Source organism: Nothobranchius furzeri, chromosome 10, assembly GCF_043380555.1.
Source record: "Nothobranchius furzeri strain GRZ-AD chromosome 10, NfurGRZ-RIMD1, whole genome shotgun sequence".
NCBI lineage: Eukaryota > Metazoa > Chordata > Actinopteri > Cyprinodontiformes > Nothobranchiidae > Nothobranchius > Nothobranchius furzeri.
Genome location: NC_091750.1, coordinates 63,342,034 through 63,357,261, shown reverse-complemented (window position 1 = coordinate 63,357,261; position 15,228 = coordinate 63,342,034). Strand labels below are relative to the sequence as shown.

The following is a 15,228-nucleotide window of genomic DNA, read 5'->3' as shown; positions in this document are numbered from 1 at the left end:
TAATCTACATAGAGCTATTTTAATTCTTTTCCTCTAACATAAAGCGTACTTATTTATACTGTGAAGTTCTGTCTGTGTGGTCAACAGCTAAAAATGGGAACCCAGAGCCACGTTTAAGTGCGTAACCACAATAGTTGGGCATATCTGGTGTCCTCTATTGCATCCACAACTCCTGCTTTTCTCCTGCATATCCTTATATTATTACACGATCCCTTTACATGGCCTTGCATGCTCCAGCTCAGCGGTCTGTTGGCCCCAGTGTCAGCCTCTGGTCTGCCAAACACCAGCCAAAGTGTGGTCTTTTGTGGAGTGATGAGGCATGCAGAAGGACTTTTCTTTTCTAACGTGAACCATATGGATATCTAGTTGGCGTGGCTACAACAGAGCGGGGCCTCCGTTTGTGCAAACAACTTCTGGTTCCTTTTATCAGCTGCTTAGAGGAACAGAACTTCAATTACAGGAGCGGGATTCGGACATGCACACACACTGGAGAGTTTAATATTTGATACTTGTGTCCGTGACTTGTTTTCTCGTACAAGATGGTTTCATGAAGCCAAAATGAGCTTTCCTCTTCATGTCTTTAAGTGGTGTCTGGATTGAGACGGTAAAGGCGGAGGGGTCAGCTCCTTTCAGAGCTTATCATCAGAATAAACAGTCTGCTGTTTATCTGCCACTTTGTGTGATTGTGTGCAGCCAAAAGGATGAATGGGATGATATTAAGCCAGACAGGGTCAGGGGCTCAATTTCAGCTCAATACACACACTTATTTCAGTGAATTATCTCCTGAATGACTGGATTGAACCCTTTTTGCTACATTAAGCGTCCAATGCAACGACTTGGCATGAATCTCAACTAATGTGTAATTTTCACCATTAATCTCAGGGAAAATCCATCAAAATGTTGTTTAAAAGAAATGAAAGTGATACATTGCAACTTTTTCATATTTTTTAAATCATTTTCTTGAGCCAGATGTGCTAAAATGACCTTTTACATGGTTCATGAAAGGCCACCCAGCCTCAATCGCCCCCTGTGGCCAGAATATTCCACTTGCAACTTCAGAGTTGCTGGTCTGGTCTGTTGGGACTTATTGGTGCTGACATACCTGGAGCTGCAGGTTGGCTCCAGCACATTTCCTACGTGTTTTAGATCATGAACACCGCTGGTTTGTTTCATTTAGTGATGAATCACTCCTGTAGATGCTACGGAAGGCTGGGGAGAAATTTCAGCTGTGAGATGAAGGTGTTAAAATCATGATGTGTATTTTCCCTGGCCATAGGGGGCAGTACATACATGAATCATAGCAAGCAAGCAGTATTTTTGTGTTCAAGTGATGGGCTCGACACACGGGAGGCGACATTGCCTCTCCTCCATTCATTTTCATTGAGACATGCGCGACAAAGCGATAATCGCGGGTCTCCCTCCTACTAAGCGAAACGCGAAAAACGTGCGTGTGAAATTTTGCGCTCGTGCACATGTCGTGCACAGGCGACCCAGCGACGCGATCCCAGAAAGTTGAAACATTTTCAACTTTTCATCGCTGTCGCTCGGACGAGGACCAATCAACAGAGGTTTCATTCACTGACCAATGAGCGGACAGGATGCTCCGTACATCTCTGAGCAAACATGGAGGAGAAGTTGATTATTATTATGTTTTATATAGTAAAATCAGAAGTAAGATTTCACATAACTCTAGCAGCACCTTGTGAAACATCATATCTACCACCTTCTTAACTCTGAACCGCTTAAATAACCTTCATTCCCTCCAACCTGACACAGCCAATCAACACAACGGAAGTTTCGATTTTGCCATGGAACATAACGCGTAGACGCCTTTGCTGCTGCCGCGGATCGCCTCCCGTGTGTCAGGTGATAAAAACGACAGTGACAAATTTCGCTGATCGCGGTCGTTTGTCGCCTCCCGTGTGTCGAGCCCATGAGACCATAACAACGGAGGGCCATTAGGGTCAAAAATCACTGGGAGTGCAGACTCCAGCATGAGAAGCGCATCAGATGCCCTTTCATCACTGGTAACAAGTGAAGAGGTAAATGTGTAAAACAACTATGTTTATGAATGGCAAAAGTTTTGTAACCGCTTCTTACAAATCAGTAAATGCAGTTTGTCTTCACGGGCTCCCGTAGAAGGAAACATGGGGTCTAATATGGCATAGCTTAGAGACTTTTCATGTATTTTAGACCCAAATTTGATGGTTATATGTTACGAAGCAGCCTATCTTTTTCAACAACTGGACATCATTTAATTTATTTTTTAACAACATTTCAATGGACATTTACAGAGATTACCAGTAAAACTAGACATTGTCTCTTTAAAAAGATGAACGCACAACAAGGAGATAAGATTTACTTTCCGTTCTACAAACAGACACTAGGGGGTGCTAAAAGCAAGCCAAAACTGCATAGTCTCACTTTAACTGATGCCCAGTTGTTGAAAAACATTCGTAAAAGCTTCATAACATATAACCATAAAAATCTGGCCAAAAATACATGGTAGTGGGTCTAAAGTCTCTGGGCGACGCCATATTAGACTCAATGTTTCCTTCTACAGGAGCCCGTGAGAACAAAACACGTTTACTAATTTGTAACAAGTGGTTGTAAAACTTTCATAAACATTGTTGTTTTACACATTTACCTCTTCGCTTGTTGCCAGGGATCAAAGGAAGTCTGATGTGCTTGTCATTTGGCTGGAGGCTGAATGGCCTGACGAAGTACTCTTTTCGAAAAGTTATTTTTGTCCCTCATGGCCATCCGTTTGTAAGGTCTCACTCAAACTCAAAAATACTGTTTGCTGTCGTCAGTGAAATTACACATAGGAACTTAATTCGATTACTGGAATAAGGAAATTTTACACTAAAATACAGGCAGGTCATTGTGCTGCCTGTTACTTTGGGTATGTCCAAGATGACGTTTTATTCTTTTGCGATTCCCAACAGTCTTGAGAGTTGAAACTTTGAGGAAACCCAATATAATCAGATTGCTCATTTAGCCACCCACTGTGAAATCCAGCTGCTCTTGTATACAGCATGCTTGTCACAAAACCCACATAAAGGGAAAAAATAGATTTTTGCAATCATTGCACATTTTTATCATATCAACCATTTTCTCAGAAAGCCAAAATGGATTTATAACACAATTTGCAAAGTTACCTCATGTAAAATCTAATCTTGTGGATGAAGCAATCACAAAAAGGATGTCGAGTTAAATCCGCCTCGCCTCATCTTGAGGGTGAATCTGACAAAAACAATAGAAGGAGATGAAGAAAAAACATTTTCACATGCAATAAAAATGCCATAGAAGATATTTTTCTTCAGGTAAACAAGAGTTAAGGTCAACTTAGAGTGGAATAAATACTTCATGCTACTTGTATTTGGATCCTGAATGGCTAGCAGATGACAGCCAGCAAGAAACAAACAAAGGGATTCTTTTGTTGGCTCCCCAAGTAGCTAGTGGAAATATTTACCCAGCATCTCTCACTCCCAGCATGATGCTGATGCTCGGGGTCCGTGTTGGTGTTTTTTGTTTACCTCACAGCCACCACCTCAGACAAAACACAAGAGTCCTACTGGGGGATTTTTTTTACCATTTGCGTTCATCATGCAGCATGTGAACCGTAACCAGTGTTTAGCTGATGCATTGTGTGAGGGAGTAACGAGCCCAAGATGTTTAGTTTTCTGGAAAATCACTTTCTGTTTGCATCATCTGCGCTTATTTGGACCAAACTCCATTTAGTCTAATCCCTTACATCCACTCTGAAATGGGATGCTCCTTCATGAAGTCAAAAGTGCAATAAAATAGACACATTTTCACATGGTATCACACTGAACTGGTGCAAATGATACTTGGGCATCAATTAATGTAAAGTCACATGGAGCATATGACATAATAAACTTATGTTGTTTCAATTTAGAACTATTGAATCTTAATTGTGTCCCAATTTGCCTACTCGTTTCATTAGGGTTTTGATTGCCAGATCTTTTTAAAGTCACCAGAGAAGCGTTCGAGATGATGGTCCTGCAACAAATCTCAGCAATACGAGATCAAGGCATGGAAATTCTGTATTTTAATCGACAACCCTTGCAAACATTTTGAAAACTCCCTCTCAGTCGCAGCCATGCAAGGTATGGGGGTGTGCATCTGGGGCGAGCTGCCCTGTTGGAGAGGCCCTTTTGTGGAGTTGTGACGTTCGCGAACGAACCGATTCTTTTGAACGACTCATAAGCATGAACGATGGGAGCCGAGTCGCGGCTGGGGGTGGTGGGGTTGGGGGGCTGTTCTGTTATTCTTTTTTTCCTATGCGAGTTTCACACAGATGCACACAAATTAGCTCCTCCGCGAGATAGAACAGTGACGTTCACGAACGAATCGAACCTCTTGAACGGGTTTTCAAAGTGAACAATGAGTCCCAAGAAGGAGCCATGAATCCCATCACTACATATTTGTAGAACAACATCACAAAGTATTTACATTTTTAGTCATTACAACATAACAATTTTGCTACTTGTGATATAACAGATTTTCAACAAGTTTCAAATTTTGCTCTTTTGCAAAAAAAAAAAATATATATATATATATATATATATATATCCGTCTCAGTAACAACATAAACGCGTGTGTCTCGGCAGCTCTTTACAACTGCAGACTAATTAATTCATGCTTTGGTCTCGCATCTTGAATGAAGCTAAATTATCACAAGGGGGGCCACAGGGGGGGGGGTTTGGAGCTTGCTGTCAGGGTGCCAATGGCCCAACCTGAACCCCCCTAGAACCACCCCTGGTTGCAGCCCAGTAGAACAATCAACTGGTTTCCAATAGACTGTAGGTCCGTAGCTTTACAGCAGCCCAATTATGGCACGACTCGGTCTTCTCACAGGTATGAGATTATTTTAGTCCAAGCAGAGACATCCATGCAGGACAGTCCCTTGCTGACCACACTACTTTTTAGGTGCGTCAGCTTTCCAGGTTTAATGATTTCATTTCCGAAACTGATCCAGACTTTTCATAGTAACTTTAGATTTACTCACAATGTCTAAAATGTCCTGCTGGAAATTGGTTTACATGTATTTTCCAGGACACAGCTATACGTGGAAATCTTTTAAAGCCCGGTGTCGTATCAAGTTCCTCAGTCTGGTGTGTCTGCATCATTGGACCCATGACAGTGGCTTCCCAGTGCCAGTGTGTGGCTGAATTATTGAACGGATGTTTTTTCTTCTGGGGTGGTACCGTAGTCATGTGTGGCTTCAGTTTACAAAGACATCTAATTAGGGTTTGCAGCTGTTTTTGTAAGGGATTAATTGTGTGTATTTTTTGAGTTGAACAATTTCTAATAAAAACCTAAATTTGTTTCTATAGCTTTAGTCCCGACTGTAAAACACAGCAGAAGTCAGCTAAATCATTATGATAATTCAACATTTTGTTTTACTTCTACTTGTTAGTAATCTCAGTTCTGTATCGGAGTTTGTTCCCTCAGATACCGTAAGAGGGGTTTTTGCTTAGATCTTCCTGCTAAATCCTGGAGCCACAAATGGATGAAGTGATGTATTAATTCCACGTGCCACATGAAGAAAGGGATATGGAAATGGCTGTGCATGAGCAAAGATGAATGAATTGTGGTGACGGTGGCCCATCTGGGTGCTGGGTGGATTAGAAGTGACTAAGCTCTGAGCGGAGCTTCTCTGTGCCTCATCTCATGTGTTTTTAATGAAGTTAGTGAGATGATCTGAGCTTCTGGTAACTTCAGACATGCATGCAGAGCTGAGAGCTTCAAGGTTCAGGTATAAAAAGTTGATTTCTGCAAGATTCAGAGACTGAGAGTGAGAAAGACAAGAAAGATTGAACTCTCCTGAACTTTCAGCTTGATGGAAATGACATTTCTGTTTATAATTTCCCCCATTTTTGTTCATTTTTCTGATCTACTGATTAATTTACCTGAATGTGTCCATTCTTCATCATTTCATTTAGTCTCTATTAGCCGATGTGTGAAACAAAGACAGACGGGCTTAATTCCCAGACTTACCACAAGAAATGCAATAGAGTAATGTGATCCAAAGGCATTTTCTTGGAGAACAGCTGGCGGCGCGACACCAACTCAAAAGTTGATGTAAAATTTAATAACTAATAAGCCAAGGAACTGTCTCATTCTCTTGGCTTGAAAAAAGTAATTGCAGATTTTGATAGATTTCCCAGATCGTCACCCAAAGAGGAACCGAAGCTTCTCCACGTGAAATCTAGCTTATAGGATTTCACTCCTACTGACCTCGTTTCACCTCCAAAATTTAACCAGCTGGCAAACTCTCAACAAAACATCTTCGGTTTGATTAATATTTATGTGTTGTTTGAAACAATAACACGACTTGATACGACTTTCTGTTTGGCCAAGTCACTGATTATTTCACGAGACGGAGTGCAGAAGGAGATTAACGTGTTTGCTCGGCTCCGTGTGTGACAGCATGTGGAGAAGTTTCAAGATGGATGATGGTTTCCCGTCTCTCGACCCTGTTATGGCTATTAGCTTTGTGTTTTGTCTTTGAACTTTCCCTCTTTGACTCTGTTAACTAATGTTTCCGCTGAAGTAATACCGTGTTTATGTGTTTTACTTTGCCCAACACAAGTGGGGAAGAATTTGCTGCTACTGACTTTAGGAAAAAGAAATCTTTAAAACCATTAGACCTGCAAAGAAAAACAGAAAAAGGTTAAAGCTGGTCATTTTAGTTCAGATTAATAGTAACAACTGTAGCGCGCCACATGGGGGCACAGTTGGTGACACTGTTGCCTCGCAACAAAAATGTGCATATTTGAATGCCAAATCTCTTTTCTAAGGGGAGTTAGCGTGTCTACCCCAACATGCAAGGTACCCCAGTTTCCTCCTAGACCAAAAACATGCAGGTGAGGGTAATTTGAGGCTCTAAATTGTCCATAGTTGAGAGTGAGAACTTGTGTCTCTGTGCAGCAGAGACCTGCCGTGGTTGTACCCCGCCTGTCACCCAATGACCACTAAGGCCTGGTTCACATGGCAGGATACTTGTGCCAACTTTTGACCTGATTCTCTCCTTTCAACAATCTCAAAGAGGCTGTATCATGCTATTTTTCATCTTCCAGAGCACAAAAAATGACAATTGGCACTACTGAGATATCATTTTTGAAATATAGGTTATTTTTAAGAACCATTTCTTCCACCCAGAAGTAAGATGCTTAGATTTAATCAAACCCCGCCACCCCTGGATGAGCTCCACCAGCTGCAGACTCACAGATCGTAGAATCACGCAGTCATGTCTCACTCAGCGATTGCCGAATTGCTTTGGGAGAGTTTTCATGAGGAACCAACTAGCGATACTCTCGTCTTTAGAAAATTGTTTTGCATTTTAAAAATCCTGCAGTGTGAACCAGGCCTTATGCACCGGCTCCCCACGACCCTACTGAGGAATAAGCGGTGCAATTAATAGATGGATGCTGTAAAAACCTCTGTTAGTATGGTAAAAAAAAAGTTTTGGCTAAACTGACTAGCGAATGGCTAATCACAACTGTTTCAGTTCCAGCAGGGATTGCTGCAGCCTTTGAAGCCACGTAATAAAAAAAGATATAATTAATAAAAAGTTGATACTATGCATTACAATTCACACAAGACTCAAAAATTATTTGCAGCTTGGGGAGCTAGCTAGGTTTTTTTAACCACATCTAACTTTGTGTGTAAAGTTTCAGGTAAAAAAATCTAATTTTTCTGCCAAATTAACCAAGTGATATGAAACCCATGGTTCTGTAAAGTTCAATCAATTGTAGTGCTTCAAGACCACACAGAGCTGCCATCTGGATTCACTTTGTCACAAAAGATAGCCGGCAAAGTAAAGCAGAGGTGCTACAGATAGCAGCAAATAATATTTTGAATAAATAAATGTCAAAAGGCACAAGTGTCAGTAAAGGCTCATAACAGTGCTTATACGAGACACGTTTGGAGTTCGAGTCCCAGTCTCAGAGTGACTAGTTAGCTCATAAGAACTCTATTTTAACAAACTGAGGTCATTCAAATATCCAACTACAAATAATAAGATATGAATTGTTTGGTATGTTTACAGTTTTTCCAAGTTTACAAACTGTCCAACAAAAATCAGCTCTAACAAATGTCATACTTTAAACATGTTGTAACTATAAAGCATGTTTTCAAACGAAAACTCATCCAAGTGATGTTATTAAGTAGTTGATTGCACACTTTAATGTCTTCCACATTCAGCTCTAAAAAATATTTCCTGATGTTAAATTGCTTCCAGCCAGTGTTCTGCCTTCCTCTGCCGAGTACAGCGTATCACCAATGCAGCTCAACGATCTAATTAATACCGAAGCCTGTGCTTGATCTGCTCCTGTAAGAGAATTTATCTCCGTTTCACCAGTGCAGTAGTGTTTGACAGAGGCATGGACAGGGTCCCACTCAACAGTTTTGTCCTTGTGGGATATTAAATAAGCTCTGATGGGGAGGGGCGATGAGTGATGGTGGATGGCAGCTGCCGGTTCACCTTCACGCACATCTCCTGCTAATATCCTAACATGTTTTTGTCCTGCTGTTGGGCCATATTTTCTGTAACCTTAATGATTTTCTATTTAGATTGATTCGAATGATAACTTCAATCTCATAATAACCACATTCATTTTCTTCTAAGGATACCTCTCCATCCGTTGCTGCACTTTCACTTGAGTGTGTGGCTTTGAAGGTTAAGGAGTAGGTGAAGAATCTCCAGCTGTGTTTTCACTTTCTCTGTGGCCTCACAAGTGCATTATTTATGGGTGTTCGTGAGAGTTTGCCATTGTGTACTCATAAAGTTTACTCCTTGTTTTTGTTCCCATCACTGTGGAAATTATTTCTTTTTTGTAAGAGTCCTTATTTAGGATCTGATTTTCTCTTTCTGAAAACAATCAACGTTACAGAAGTAGGAGATTTTGTAGAGGAGAGAGGATCTACAAAGAACACAAGATAAATTTATCTTGCAGAACTCTCATTTTCAACATTTGTTATGGAAAAGTATTCATACCTGGAAAACCTTATGTTTCATACAAAAAACTATTCATTAAAAAAGAGCAGTAAAGCTGAATGCCATCCACTTAGGTGGGTGGAGACATTATGAAATCTATTAATTATCCACACAAAATGGTGAATATATAGTAAAAACAGGAGTGGACCCAAAACAGAGCCTTGTGGTACCCCACAGAACAAATTGTTAGAATCTGACATGATTGATTTATAGACACTGAAACTTTCATTAAAAAGTTGCAATCTGGACTAGCCTAGAACAGCTCCGGTGATCCCCACTGAGTCCCGAAGTCTGTAAATTAAGTATTGATGCTGAATATTGCCAAGTCAGGCCTAGATCTTTTGTTCCTTCCTTTTCTTTATTATTTCAAGCTTTACTTCTTATTCCACTCTATCTGGTGAGTAAAATCAAGGACATTTAGTCACAAGGGACATGCTGCAGTTTGTAACAGTGTCTGAATCTCTGCTCGACAGCCTCTGTGAGAATAAACGAGTAATCATCTCAGCTTTGAATTGTCATCTCAATTAATATCCCCATAGAATGAAGTAAAAGTTTTAGTAGGTATATAAGTGGGGAAATGAACACGTCAGTTTTGCAAGTTGACGGTGTATTGAAACCACTTTGTTTTACTCATTTAGTCATGGCAGTTGATAGTTCACACATTATAGGATAAATTATTACAAATATTACAAATAACATGTTTCTCAAAAATGATTTTCATTATACTAAATAAGGGTTTTAGGATTACGTGCATCTTAGTGTTTAACTATTATCCATACATGTCCAAATGAAAAAATGGAACACTTTCTCTCCGTCATGAAACATTTAGTTGCAGATCAGATTGACGTTAATAAACTCAAGAAAATTTGGTTTGCTTTAACATTTTAGTGAAATTTAGTGTAATTATTCGTCAGCACCGGTCACCCGCTATTTCCCTAATAACACACGTTGTTCGTTTTTATTTCTACACGTTTTTTTACTCACAAAGATTGTCAAGAAAGCGTGTTTGTCGTGTTCATGTCAAATTAAACTGATCACAAAACACAGATTTACTTTCTTTATTTCGTTTTCCTCATCCAACCCCCATAAATCCCTGTGTGTCCTCCTGCAGCACTCCCGAAGGACAACAGGCAAAACAAGACAAAAAAGTATGACGTGTTGTGTAAAAACTGCTATTTTTAGCATATTTTTTAGGGCCTACGTGTTGCTACCAGACGTACAGTGTGAGCAGTCAGGTCACAACCGAGAACTGGGTCGTACAGTGTGAGTGCATGACTCGTGAGATCTGCCCTGCGAGGAAGTCGAACAGTTTGAATTGAAGCTGAGTACAACGAGTGAAAAAGTCGCACAGTGTCCACCCAGCTTAAATGAAGGTGATGTTGTTGTTTATAGAATAAAAATTCACGTTGAAGTTAAGATTATTTCATCAAGTAGGACCTGTGGTTAGCTGGCTCATGTAAAACTTCTCATGCCTTCAAAGAATCGGAATCGGGAGTCGATAGGAACCGGAATTGAAACGAGGAATTGGAATCGGAATTGTTCAAAATCAAACAATGCCCAACTCTACACATCACTCACTATAAATATATATGATAGATAAAAAAATATCCTGTTGTCCTATTGAAAACAGCTCCCGATTGCTAATTTCGCATTCTTATCCACAGAGTAAAGTTCTGAACGAGTCCACCACCTCATACCAACCACTTACACTCCAATGAAAGAGCTTCTCATGTCGGTGTAATTAATTCATGCGTACCTTTGCCAAACTTCGTGCCCCAGATAAGTTGTGTTTCCGGCTGAGGTTCTTCCCTTGGGTGAAAGACATCGCTTGAATGACACGTCCATGAACTCCCTGCTGCATTAATATTGATTGTGCTTGGTGCAGCACGTACATGTATTTTTCAGCAAGTGTGAGTGTCCAGACAGTGGTCGTCTGGCTGTCTGAGAGGCTAGTCCAGCTTTCAAATGATTAGATTAAGTTTGGTTCTGTTTTAATTGCTCCAGTTGTCCAAATAAATTGAAACTGATACCTAGTTTGTTGTAGAATCTTAGAGGAAACACGTGTATATGTATATAGAAGGCGATTCAAATACACACAGGCACACACACACACACACACACACACACACATGCACACACACACGCACACACTGTGACAGCTGGGCTTGGAAATAGGATGTCTATATCCAGAAATCTAGGGAAAGTCGACTGAAGGGATCATGGGGGTCATAGTAGTCGACCCCGTTAAGTACACATGCACACAATCCAAACAGCATGGAAATTGAGAAGCAAAGACCCCTTCGTCTACTTCCTCTAGAGCCTTTATTACACTTCAGACTTCCGATGCCTGTATTATCACAGCTTTACGAAGAGTCACTCATTCAAACTGCAAGAGAAACAAATGACAGGCTTTCTTTACACTGTACACTTTACATGTATGTATAGATTAAAGTACATAGACTGTTGTCTTTCGTGCAAGAGCCTTAAGCCAAAATCATCTCCACAATGTTGAGGAATGAAACAATCATGGCAATTTAGGTTAAATCTAGGAAATATCGTTATACGTGAACAAATGCAAATGGAAAAGTAATTAACAGTTTGAGTGTGTTTGCGGAATGACTGTCAGCTATCACCACATTAAGTCTCAGCTCACTTATCTTTAAGTTTCACAGTTACACTAAACTTCGCACTTCCAGGTCAGATGTCTGTGGGGGCCACCTTAAAGTAGCAATCCAGAATTTTCCCCTACTCATTAATTATTAATGCTTTTTTTTTTTTTTTTAGAAATCTGTAAACCCAATAGTCCTACCCTGTGATGTGATATAATGTAGACTATTTGTCTTTTTTCCTATGCCTGTCCCTGTCCAGTAGAGCCCCATGCAATTTGAATTGACCACCGCTTAGCACTAGCCAACTTACTTACAGATGTCAATCACAGAGCGTACACAGCTGCTTGGGGAAGTGCTTAGACTGATGTAGAGTTGGCGACATTTCTTATGGACAATAAAATATATCTGAATAAATAGCATAATGAGACAATAATTTTAAAACAATGTGTTTGAGCTCTGTTGCCCGGCTAGTGTTGTGCATTCATCAACAAGACGCGTAGAGCTGTAGCGAAGCGTCAACGGCTCGATTCTAAAAATTCGTCGATGTCAGATCCGGGAGTCGACACACCACGCCCACTTGTTGCATCCTCAGGAGTTTGTAAACAGAGGAGGAATCTGCCTGTTTTTCCTCTAGTTCGCCCTCTTCTCCACCTTCACTAACATCTCCGCCAAATACCGAAGACCCAGAACAATGTCCGTCCTCTACTAGATTCCTTAGCTGTTTTGCCCGCCTTCGTCTCCCGGCAACGGACAACAACTTCCGGGGTCAAATGCGCTCCTTCTTCTCTATCGCAGATGTAGAAAATCACTGGGAGCGTTTCTCCCTTCATAAAGGAGCTTCTTTCAGACATTAAGAGAGCTGTTTTTGTGGTAGCAGTCTCCCCTCTGTGCTGGTCTGTTTGCTGGGTATTTTTGGTTTATTTAAACTTGGTAACTTGAACTAAGTGTTGGTAAAGCTACTGTTAACATTTTTGCTAACAGCTTCTTGCGTTTGGATAAGCTGTTACGTTTTGGTTTAGAGTTCATTGTTTTTGTTGTGCAGATCTCCCTTTTATTACATTTAGTGTTAAGGGGTTTTCGGTTTAGTTTAAAATATCACCTTGAGTTTGGTTTAACCGCCCAGTTTAGAGTTTGGACCTTTGGAGATCCTTATTTTGGTCCAGAACCCAGTAATCTTTGCCCAGTGGGACACCCCTTGTTATTTGTACTTTTGTTTTAATTCCCCACAGGCAGAATTAGTTTTATTATTACCAGCCTGTGGATGGAAAGATTTATGTTTTTTTGTTGTTGTAAATAAACCTGATCATCATTTTAACTTGTAAGTCCCATGTTATTGTCCCTTCCTTTTTGCACACGAGCCACTCGCCTCACGCACATAAGTGACCCAAACAAAGCAGCATGGAGACACTCAGTCTCCAACCACCTCTCAGGCAGCAGCCTGCACTCCCAAGTTCTACATGTCACCAGAACATAACCAACTGCAACACAATAAAGCTCAGTGACCCAGTGGTAGAGTGTCCACCCTGAGCCTGAGAGAACAGGGTTCAATTCCTGGTTGGTCATACAAGAGACTTTGAAAAACTGGGACCCAATGCCTCCCTGCTTGACAGTCAACATTAAGGGGTTGGGTTGGGGGGTTAAACCACCAAATGGTTCCCGAGCACAGATGTGTCTGCAGCTCACCGCTCCCCCAGGGGATGGGTCAAATGCGGAGAACAAATTTCGCACACACATCAGCGTGTGTGACAACTAATGGGACTTGAACTTTAAAAGCAGTGTTTTGCAAAATGGAAGGCCTGTAGTGTTTATTCTCTTACAGTACCAATTTATCAGTTTTTTTAGGAATTTATTTGAGATTTTCTGGTTTTTATTAATTGTGCAATAGAAAAATAATCGCTAGATTAATCATCTAAATAGTCATTAGAATAGTCGACTGTTCGATAAAATAATCGTCAGAATGATTGTTTTAAAAATAATTGTTAACCCCCAGCCCTAGAGACACGTTGCTTCCCGCTGTAATCACGGAAGAAGGGAGATTTACTTAAGCTGCAATACATTTTTTCCACCTCTAGATGGCGCCCTCCATCAAAAACTCCCGATTTCTGGTTTAAAATCAGATAAACTCAAACTATTTAAACCATAGATGAGCATCTAGTGATAATTATTAACAAGTTTTATTAAAATCTCTCCGGTGGTTAATTAGATATTTGACGACAACTGTAGACAGATGACCACACCCACACTTCTTCAGTGGCACAATAGACAAATAATTCATATTTCTGTTTAACACAAAAGTTTCATTATATCATTTGATTTTTCACCACCAATTAAGTCTTTCAGGCAAAGCCTTGTTTGTTCCTGCAGAAGGATTAGATGAGCAGTTTTAGACGTTTCACTCATTGATAAGCTGATTTAAACCCATCAAAATACTAAAAGCATGACAATGATAAAAATGGGATAAAATGGTCATTTTTATTACTGGGATCTTTGTGAATTTAGGTCCTGCTTAACTTGACTGTGGGTAGCCATTGCACGCCCAACCAAAATCTGCTAAATCCATTAGATGGGATGGGGGAGGGATGGAGGTGGAGTGAATTGTCAAAGGAAAGAGATGCCGCCCTGCTAAGATTCAACAACACAAACATGCTCACACACAGTCCCCAGACACATGCTTTGAATGGTCACATAAACTACCATGTTTTTGATTATTTAGTAGCAGCTTTTAAGGCTGGAGGATGTATTTTAGTCTTTGAGGGCTGTGTGCAGCAGAAGCAAATTATAGAGGAGCAATGCCAGATATAATGTGGTCCTGTCTGTCAGTGTGCTGATGCCGATATCATGATCAAAACATTAACTACTGATATTTTTAAACTTTGAGTTCACTCTTTGGTTGTTAAAATGGCACGCTGCTATAGGCTCCACTAGAGGGAGTGAATCAAGTCCTTTCCTCCTCCTCCAACCATCTGTTTAAGCTAGTACCCTTGTTATAAGAGCTGTAATCTGGCCTTTGTTCTCTCCGTTCTTCATCAGATGACTTTTTTCCAGCAGTAAAACACAAACGTATAACCGCAGATGTACAAGAAAAGGAGATGAAGTCATGGATGGACTTTTCATTGACAGTGACAGATTACAGCTATGTGATACGGCCATCAATGTAACCTTTAGGGGGAAAGCACACACACACACACACACACACACACACACACACACACACACACACACACACACACACACACACACACACACACACACACATGCGCACGCACACATGCACGCACGCACGCACGCACACACACACACGCACTCTTTTTGGAAAACACCCTTTTAGACTATTTTTCTAACAAAAGCTCACCTTCACAGCTCTGTGGTCCCTAAAGACAATATTACCGTCAGGCCAAAGCAAACATTTAATTGCTCTTTTGTGGACTTTATTATTTCCCACATCTTCCATTTCTTTGATTCAGTTTCTTCTGTTTTCCCAGCAGATGCATCATGGAGGGTTAATTTGGTCAGTTTGGTCTCAAATCTGACTCTTATTTTCTTTCTCAGCAGTGGACTCTTCATCAACACACCCTTAAATGTCTTTCAGCG

At 40.6% G+C, this 15,228-nt stretch overlaps 1 protein-coding gene across 1 annotated transcript in view; it reads left to right on the top strand.

Annotated features, from left to right (window-relative positions):
* Positions 1-15,228, top strand: part of dchs1b (dachsous cadherin-related 1b) — a 117,057-nt gene that overhangs the window by 511 nt on the left and 101,318 nt on the right. The gene's annotated exons all lie outside the window — the stretch shown is intronic.